Source organism: Papaver somniferum, chromosome 10, assembly GCF_003573695.1.
Source record: "Papaver somniferum cultivar HN1 chromosome 10, ASM357369v1, whole genome shotgun sequence".
NCBI lineage: Eukaryota > Viridiplantae > Streptophyta > Magnoliopsida > Ranunculales > Papaveraceae > Papaver > Papaver somniferum.
In genome coordinates this window covers 28,549,457-28,558,426 of record NC_039367.1, presented here as the reverse complement: position 1 = coordinate 28,558,426, position 8,970 = coordinate 28,549,457, and the positions used below count along the sequence as shown (strand labels likewise).

The following is an 8,970-nucleotide window of genomic DNA, read 5'->3' as shown; positions in this document are numbered from 1 at the left end:
ATTGAGGTTCTACCTGGAAAAGCTCATTAATAATCTTTATCACCAAGTGCCTGGTACGAGGAACCGACGTTGGAAATCTTGATAAGAAAAAAAATAATCAGGAAGAAAACAACGTGCATCAGCTTCTGATGGAACTTATCCTTCCCTTGATACGCATATCTTTTTGTGAATACTTCTTTTGGCTTTGAAATCTAGGTATATTCCCCGAATGTATGAGCATCGTAGTGTTGGTTAGTTCTCTATTTTCATCTGCCTCATCATCAAGTTGTCGCAACATCCGAACACGCATTTTTTGCTGTGATTTAAACCGATCCATATAAATTTGCATTTCTTCGTCAGAATAAGTTATTGATATAAAATTTAAAGTAAGTAAATTGTGGATATATGTAAAAGAAACATGTAAATTATGTAACATTTATGTAAAAATATGTGTGAATAAATTGACGAATAAGAGGTGCATGTATATGAGTAGAGGCAAATAGTCATTTACGACGTAGTAACAATCAAGCGATTAAATCTAAAAAGCCAGCGGTATCAATTACATCGCTGGTGTTTTTCACATGGATCGATACAAAATCTACTGCTATACCTTTTCTACAGTGGCGCAACTAGTTTTCCAAACCACGTTGTAAAACAAATGAAACTTTTTCCTATTGTGCATAAGAACGGTCTTATAACACTAATCCAAAACACACATCCTGAGAAAAAAACAACCAAAATTTTTAAACAAACAACACTAAAACAACTCCTCTCACATTTGAATGAGACCTCTTGCTAAAGTTTTAGGGGCGGATTCCACTCGGATGCAAGAGTTTTGGTTGTTTATTTTCAACCATAGGAAAATATCAAAAATTCTAATTAAACAACCAAAAAAACAACACTAAAACAACTCCTCTCACATTTGAGTGGAACCCACCCCCAAACTGGAACGGAAAATGGGTCATTTGTCCAAATATTTTTAAAACATGGTTCAAATGGACGAGTAAAAATTAATATGGGTAAAATGGACAAAAAAAAATAGCAAGGATGAAACTGGATTCATCCTGGCTTAAACTTAAAAAATAGCAAGGATGAAACTGGATGCATCCTGTGTAAATTAAAAATAAGAAAAAGTATTTGAAAATTGGCAGGATGAAACTGGTTACATCCTGACTATTTTAAATTTTTGGCCATTTAAACAGTATCTTTTTAATTTTTGTCCATTTAAACAATATCAAAATGTACAAGTCTTTTTCACCCAGAAATTGTTGATTTTGGTCTTTTTAACCAATTTTGTGAAACTGGAATCCCTGCTAAACTTTTGGAGGCGAGTCCCACTCCACTGTAAGTGGGCCTTTGCTAAAATTTTTGGGGCGGATCCCACTTGAATGTGAGAGGCGTTGTTTTAGAGGAAATGCCACACTGATCTAGCATTTTATCCCGTAAAATCCCGATACACACACAAACTCCTGGAACCCACCGAGGAATTATATGGGTTTTTGGTCTCACTATGTGTTGCGGGAGAAGTTGCGGGACAAATTGTCGATATCCAAATCATTTCCGTTGTTTTAGTGTTATTTTTTTTGGTAATTTGTTTACAACCACTGTATATAGAAAAATGATAGATTCACCAAGATTTATCACTGAATGACACAAACCAAAACCCCATCCCCCTTCTTTTCCTATGATGGGTCCCAGGTAAGGGTGTCAATTCGGACAGGCCAGGCCGCCCGGCCCAAAAACTAATACAGGTCGGGTAGGCCAGGCTTAATATTTGTGAACCCGTAAATAAATTCAGGCCGGACAGACCGGGTAAAAATGGATAATTCGCTATCCAAAGACCGTCCAAAGCCCGCTTTTTATACGGGCAGGCCAGATCGGGCCGGACAGGCCACTATTTTGAATTTTTTTTCTTTTTTATTTTAAGTTTAAATTTTCAAATAAATGGTATTAAATTTATTTATTTTTAATACAATATTCTTTCCTTTCTAACATTGTATACCGTAAGTGATAGTATTATTTTATATTTAAATTACAATGATAAACTTTTAATTTTAGCCTATAATAAATAATTAATTAGAGTATAATAAACTTTCTAATAAGAAAATATATTACCATTAATGTTTTGAAAAGGATAATTATAAGTAAAAACAAATATATATTTTATTTTTCTTGACACAAAATTGACAATTATAAAATGGTAACTTTTAAGTCTTTTTAAAAAGATATTAAATGATTAATGACATATAAAGGCTTTCAGGTCGGGTATCAGGTCAGGGATCATAATTAATTGTAAAACCCGTGACCGCCGGCCCAATAAATTAATCCAGGCCAGGCCGGGTGATCCATGACGGGCCATAACTGGCATTGGGCTACTTCGAATACAGGCGGGCCCGGACAGGTACAAGCATGCCGAGTATTTTCGGGTATTATACATCCCGGGAAAAACAGTCTTATAGCTACAGATGACACCGTACACACACCCTCAGTCACAGACATGGCCGGAGTTTTTTTGATAATCTCATCTCTTCTCCCCTATCCCCCTCATAAACCTCTCTTCTCAAATATCTTCTTCCCTCTCTCCATAAACCCCCAGATATCCTCTCTAAAACTTCTCACAAATCCAACTATCAGACAACGAATCAGAAACCCAAGAATTAACGCTAATAATGGTGGACAATCAAGAAAAACATCACCAGTAGAAGAACTAGAAGAAACATTCTTTGGTTATGAAATTGAAGATGAAAAAACTGATGATGATGAAGAAGAAGGAGATGATGATGATGATGAAATTGAAAGAGAAAGTAGTATGGATTTACTTTTCAGATTTGTTCAGAGTATGTATAAGAAACTTTCTAAACGAGCAAAGAAAGCTGCTCGGTCAATTTTACCTCCAGCCATTTCACCACCGCTGGTAATTTTATGTTTTCTCTTTGTTTGATTTAGTAGATGATGATAATATCTTAGTTTAAATTAATGGGATTTTGTTTTTTTTAGGTTTCATTTGCTGTAGATGGTGTTTTGCTATTGACTGTTGTTAAAGCACTTCTTCAGGTAAGAAAATTCTCAGCATTTTTGGTATGAAAAATTGATATCTGCGGGTTATAGATTTCTCCAATTTTAAAAGTAGGATGCAAACAATGAACAATAATCGATCTGATAACGGTAAGCTTTGTCTGCAGGTTGTGTGCACTCTAGGAGGTACAGTATTCATTGTAATTCTTATGGTACGAGTGATTTGGGCGACAATGTCATATTTTCGATCAAATGTAAACGGGTCCAATCAGAGTAATGGAAATTCATACAATTCAACTATACCCGCGTGAGCCATTACTCTGGTTTCGCCTTCATCTGGTTAGCTTCTGATCTTACTCTCGGTAATGAATAATCTACTAAAATGAATTACACTTGACTAAATAATCTAAAGTCAATCTCTCCTATTATCGTTATATGTATAATTTTCACTGAAAACTACATTTTAGCTGGTCTCTGAAAAGTTGTTGTTTTCTCATTTAGTAAAGAGCTTTTTATTTCGGCATAAGAAGTTTTTGTTGTTGTTGGTTGCATTGCCCATAACATCTTTAAAACCTGGGTACCGCAACGGTGATTTCCACGTACACCTCAGAAGCTATTATTGTGAAGATTGTTATGAAGACTCTTTTGATTAAGAATGAGACCAGCCTAATTAAAACAAATATATGAACAGTTTCTAAGACTGCGGATAGTAAATACATTTTTTCCTAACTATATTAGTCACTCTCAAACGGGTTGTCAAATTAAAACAAAGATCATTATCAAAGGTAAGGCAATAAGCCCAAACCTCATTATGCATGTCTCTCTCTTTTGTGCATCTGTTTTTATTTTTTGACTCTGCTGCTCGGAACTTCAAGAAAAATCAGATGCAATCTCTATTTGTCCGTGGCACTGGTTGATAGCGATCTCTATTCCTTGTTTGGTGCTTGTTGTGAATCCCAACTTCCTTATTTTTCTACATATCTCTAATCATTTTTGTATGAATATACCTTTTCATGATTGCGGATCTGATTATAAGGAGAAATGTACAGAAATATGTGTCTCCTCCATGCATTCTGTTGAATCTTCATGAAAGTCTACCAAATTTATAGGTTTGTGTAGAATTATGATATTTTAGAAACTTGATTAGCTGTGTAGTCATTTTGTCAAAGGCTAATGTTATGGAGTACTAGGATCAACCCTGTGGTAAGGTCAATGCTGTTACAATCCCAAACCTTGTTAATATACATTTGATGGTTATTGTTAATGTTGATGGCAAACCAGAAATTTGTCTTATTTTTTGTTACGTACATTCAATATTTTCTCTTTAGTGCTGTGGGTTATCGAGTTCTCAATTTTAAAAGTAAGAAGCAAACAAATGCACATAATGAATCTGATAGTCGGGGGCTTTGTCTGCAGGTTGTATGCACACTGGGAGGTTCAGTGTTCATTGTAATACTTGTTATATGTGTAAATTTTCACTGAAAACTACACTTTATCTAGTCTATAAAAAGTTGTCGTTTTCTCATTTGTAAGAGTACTTCAGCGTAAGCAGTTTTTTTTGGGTTTGTTTTTTTCATTGCCCAAAAATTCCTTAAGACCTTAACGTCGTAATGGTGGTTTCCACGTAGGGCTCGAAACAATTATTGTGTCTGTTGACTCTTTTGATTAAGAATAACACCAGCATAATTAAAACAAAATCAACAGATATATGAATGGTTTCCAAAAGTGCGGATAGTGAATACACTTCTCCAGAATTAGCATAGTATTTATTTGTTAGATTCACGGATATCTAATTGCAAAAAGGAGAGTCAAACTAAAACCAAAATCATTATAAAAGGTAGAGCAATGACCCAAAACGTCACCATACACGTGTCTCTCTTTTGTGCATCTGTTTGTATTTTTCTACTCTTCTGCTGGGAACTTAAAGAAAAATCTGATGCAACATCTATTCCTCTGTGGCACTGGTTGATATCACAGCTATTTGTATTCCTTGTTGGTTGTTGTGTAAAACACTAGAGGTGTGTAAAATCTCTTCTCCGAAGAAGAAGAGAAGCTAACCTTAATTTGTTGCATTTGCGACGGAGATTTTATCCCAGAAGGAAGAAGAAACACAGATGCTTTTAGCTGCAGATGCACATCTGGGTACCAAAAATGTAAATTACCAGATGGAAAGTTACGTTTTTAAGAGAAGAACCGATGGTATTTACATTATAAACCTTGGGAAAACATGGGAGAAGCTTATATGATTGCTGCAAGGGTTATTGTTGCCATTGAAAACCCACAAGACATCATTGTTCAGTCTGCTAGGCCATATGGGCAGAGGGCTGTTTTGAAGTTTGCTCACTACATTGTGCTCAGCCACTAGCAAGAAGACACACCGCTGGTACATTCACCAATCAGATGCAGAAATCCTTCACCAAGCCACGTCTTCTCATCCTTACCGACCCAAGAACTGACCATCAACTGCTCTTGGTAACATTCCCACAACTGCATTCTGTGAAACCGACTCACCAGTGCCATACGTTGAGGTTGGTATTCCTGCTAACAACAAAGGAAAACACAGCATTGGGTGTCTTTTCTGGATGTTGGCAAGGATGGTTCTGCAAATGTGTGGCATCATTTCCTCAGGGCACAAGTGGGATGTGATGGTGGATCTATTTTTATACAGGGAGCCTGAGGAAACCAAAGATCAGGAAGCAGATGAGGGTGCTGCTCCAGTGGCCGATTTTGGTGTTACTGAGTATGGTGGTGCTGGTATGATGATCTCTAATGATCAATGTGGTGGTGATGCCCAATGGGTAGGTGATGCAATTGCTGCTCCAGCCTTGCTGCCGGTGCGTATTGGACTGATACAGGTGTTCCTGTGGCAGGAGTAGATGTAGCTTGGGAGCCAGTGGTCCCACCAGTACATGCTGTTGATGTCGCAGTTATCCCTCCAGCTGCAGGTTGGGACTGAGGGGAGCAGTAATGTCTTACATATTTGCCCGGTTTTTTCTCATGTACTCAGGGTGTTATATCGAACCTTGTTTTTTTCTGTTGTGCTAATTTTGTTTTAATAGTTGAAGAGATGTTTTATTTTCTTAAACTTTCCTATTTTAATAGCAGATTCTGTTCACTTGGGAATGAATTTCTTCACACTTCTGCAGGGGATATTGCCTTTTGCAATGATTCGGTGGACGATTCGGAGGGAACTCAACTACAGGCTCTACAATAACAAGAAGAGAAGCATAGCGCAACTGAATGTGCAGTGTATATTTGGTCATCTCATTCTAAGTTATTTGAAGGGTTTTCTCTCAGTACCTTTTGCCTTTGGGAAGCTGTTATTGGCATTTTAATGCCAAGAATGAGGCCAGCCAAACTAAAAACTTTTTATATCCTTTCCAGGTCTCCGGTTTAAACCCACGCACGGACTACTTAAAAGAAAAATGAACAACCCATTCTTGTTTTTGAGTAACAGTCTCTCCTTCTCAGTCTCTTCTCCATGTGTATAAAGTGCCACACTTTAAATTTGATGTTTAAGAAAGTGCCACCGTTTTTTTAAGAATTTATTTAATGCCACACATTTGACCTTTTCCATCCCGTTTTTTTGAGAAAACGGTTAACTATCGTTAGTGCCTACATGGCAGTAAATCATCCCTAGTAAAAGACATTTAACCCCCAAACCATCTAACTAGGACTGATTCAAATCGACCTAATAGTGTGAGTCATTGTCTGAGTTTGGAACATGGATTCAAGCCTACACCAATACCGATTCAAGCCTCCATTGCAGCATCAAATTCATTCCTGCAATTTAACATCCACGCAAGCCTTGACCACCGCGGATTCAAGTCTAGACCAACAAGGATTCAAGCCTCCATTGCACCATCAAATTTATTCTGTATCTTCATAACCAACAACACCACTCCCTTAAAAACAGCAGCGACAAGTTCTCATTTAGAACTATTTTCACGACTTGAAATCTCTGTCCAAAACTCTACTGAATTCCAAAACCCTTGTAGTCTACTTCATCCACTCCAGAAATACATCCAGCCATGGCAGTCAACAGGCAGCCGCAACGAGAACTCGATTGTTGATTTTCGAGTGAAGCAGGTGGTTCAAGCAATTCAGCAAACACCTACATGCGTTCTGCTGGTGGCATATCAAATTCACATAAAACTGATTTATTCCCTCTATCATGTCTTCAATCTAACACGGCTCCAAAGATGGGATCATTTCTATTCAATTAATCATACACTTAGATTTTAGCAAACTGCAAGGCATCAGTAGGATAGAAGAATGCTGGTGGTTGAGCAAACATACATCCGTTTCGTTTTTAGAACCCACTTTGTTTGAACTTGAATCAACATCAGCAGCATATCTACTAGATCTACTTGATTCCATTACTACCGACATTTTGATTTGTTTGTTCAACTAAATTTTGCTTAGAGAAGTTCTTATGCTAGTTTGTCTCGAACAACAATTCCCGTAATTATTCTTTCAACAACAAACTTATTGTCGAATCACTGACCCATAGAAACAAACACCATCTCGTCACTGTTCTTGCTTCATCACCAGACCCTAACCAATTCTCGATTTGGTTCAAAACCACAATCATCACAGCATCCATCGTATTAATATCTTGATCTCTGTCGGAAAATCAAACCCAATGTTCAATTCGTTCCCGATCATCCACGGCTGTAAGTCAGTTCAATCTCATCACCATACCCCATCAATTCTTCTTCATCTTCCATTTTTAGAGATCGACAATAACATCAACTCCAAATCTTCATCTGAATCACCAAGAACACCTCCAATTTCATAAGAAATCCCTAACAGATTTGATTCTCACACATCTTCAATTTCTGCTCGATTTCCATCTCTCAATTTCTCTGTCTTTTTCTCGATATAGTTTCTCGGCAATAACAGCAGCAGCTGATTTTCTCCTCTCTTTCGACTTGTTTGGTTCACCGTTAAAACCTAAGTGAATAGCGGTATGTATTAGAATAATCAGAATACTATGACGACGTATGTCGACATTCTGCTGTCATTCCTATGACGACATTCTGTTGTACACACTATGACGACGAATGTCGACATTCTGCTGTCATTCCTATGATGACATTCTGTTGTTATTTTCCTTTTCTTATCTTTGTAAACACAATTGTAACCGTGTATATATAAACTACACTGATCAATGAATTAAAATTTACATTGTTGTGAAATCAAACAACCTTGTCAACCATTTCTTTATGGTATACAAGAGCTAGCTTTATTTTTTTTGAGAATCCTAAACATCATGACTCTAGTAGAAGATCAATCAAACACTCCTAAAGTTAATCCTGAAACAGATACTGTTTTAACTCCATCAAGTCCATATTATGTACATCCTTCTGATAATCCTACATCAGTCATCTATACTCCGCTTCTTAATAGTGAAAACTACTGCACTTGGGGAAGAGGAATGATGAAAGCACTTAGTGCGAAAGGAAAAACAGGATACATAGATGGAACTATTGTGAAACCTACAAACCTGACAGACATCTCTCACTGGACGCGTTGCGATGATCTCGTTGGGAGTTGGATTTCCAACTCGGTCGATCCAGGGATTCGATCCAGCACACAGAACTTTCCTTCCGCACGTGAACAATGGATGGAGATAAAGTCCCGGTTCTCACATCACAATTCATCCAAGATTTATGTAATCAAGCAGTCGATTGCAACATTAAAACAAGAGAATCTGAATGTGGCGATGTATTATACTCAACTCAAAACTCTTTGGGATCAGCTAGATACCTTCAGGCCGATCGAACCATGCATCTGCAGAGCAGGTAAAAATTATGTGGATCATCATAATCAAGATAGATCGATGGAATTTTTGCAGGGTTTACACGACAGATTTTCCTCTCTGCGAAGCCAGATTCTTTTAATAGAACCTATGCCATCTCCTGCTAAGATCTACAACCATGTTAGGCAGGAGGAAGAGCAACAAGGTATCAA

At 37.3% G+C, this 8,970-nt stretch overlaps 1 pseudogene; it reads left to right on the top strand.

Moving 5' to 3' along the window:
- The first annotated feature begins 2,457 nt into the window (after positions 1 to 2,457).
- On the top strand, positions 2,458 to 6,096 carry LOC113318916 (annotated as a pseudogene).
- The last annotated feature ends 2,874 nt before the right edge of the window (positions 6,097 to 8,970 follow it).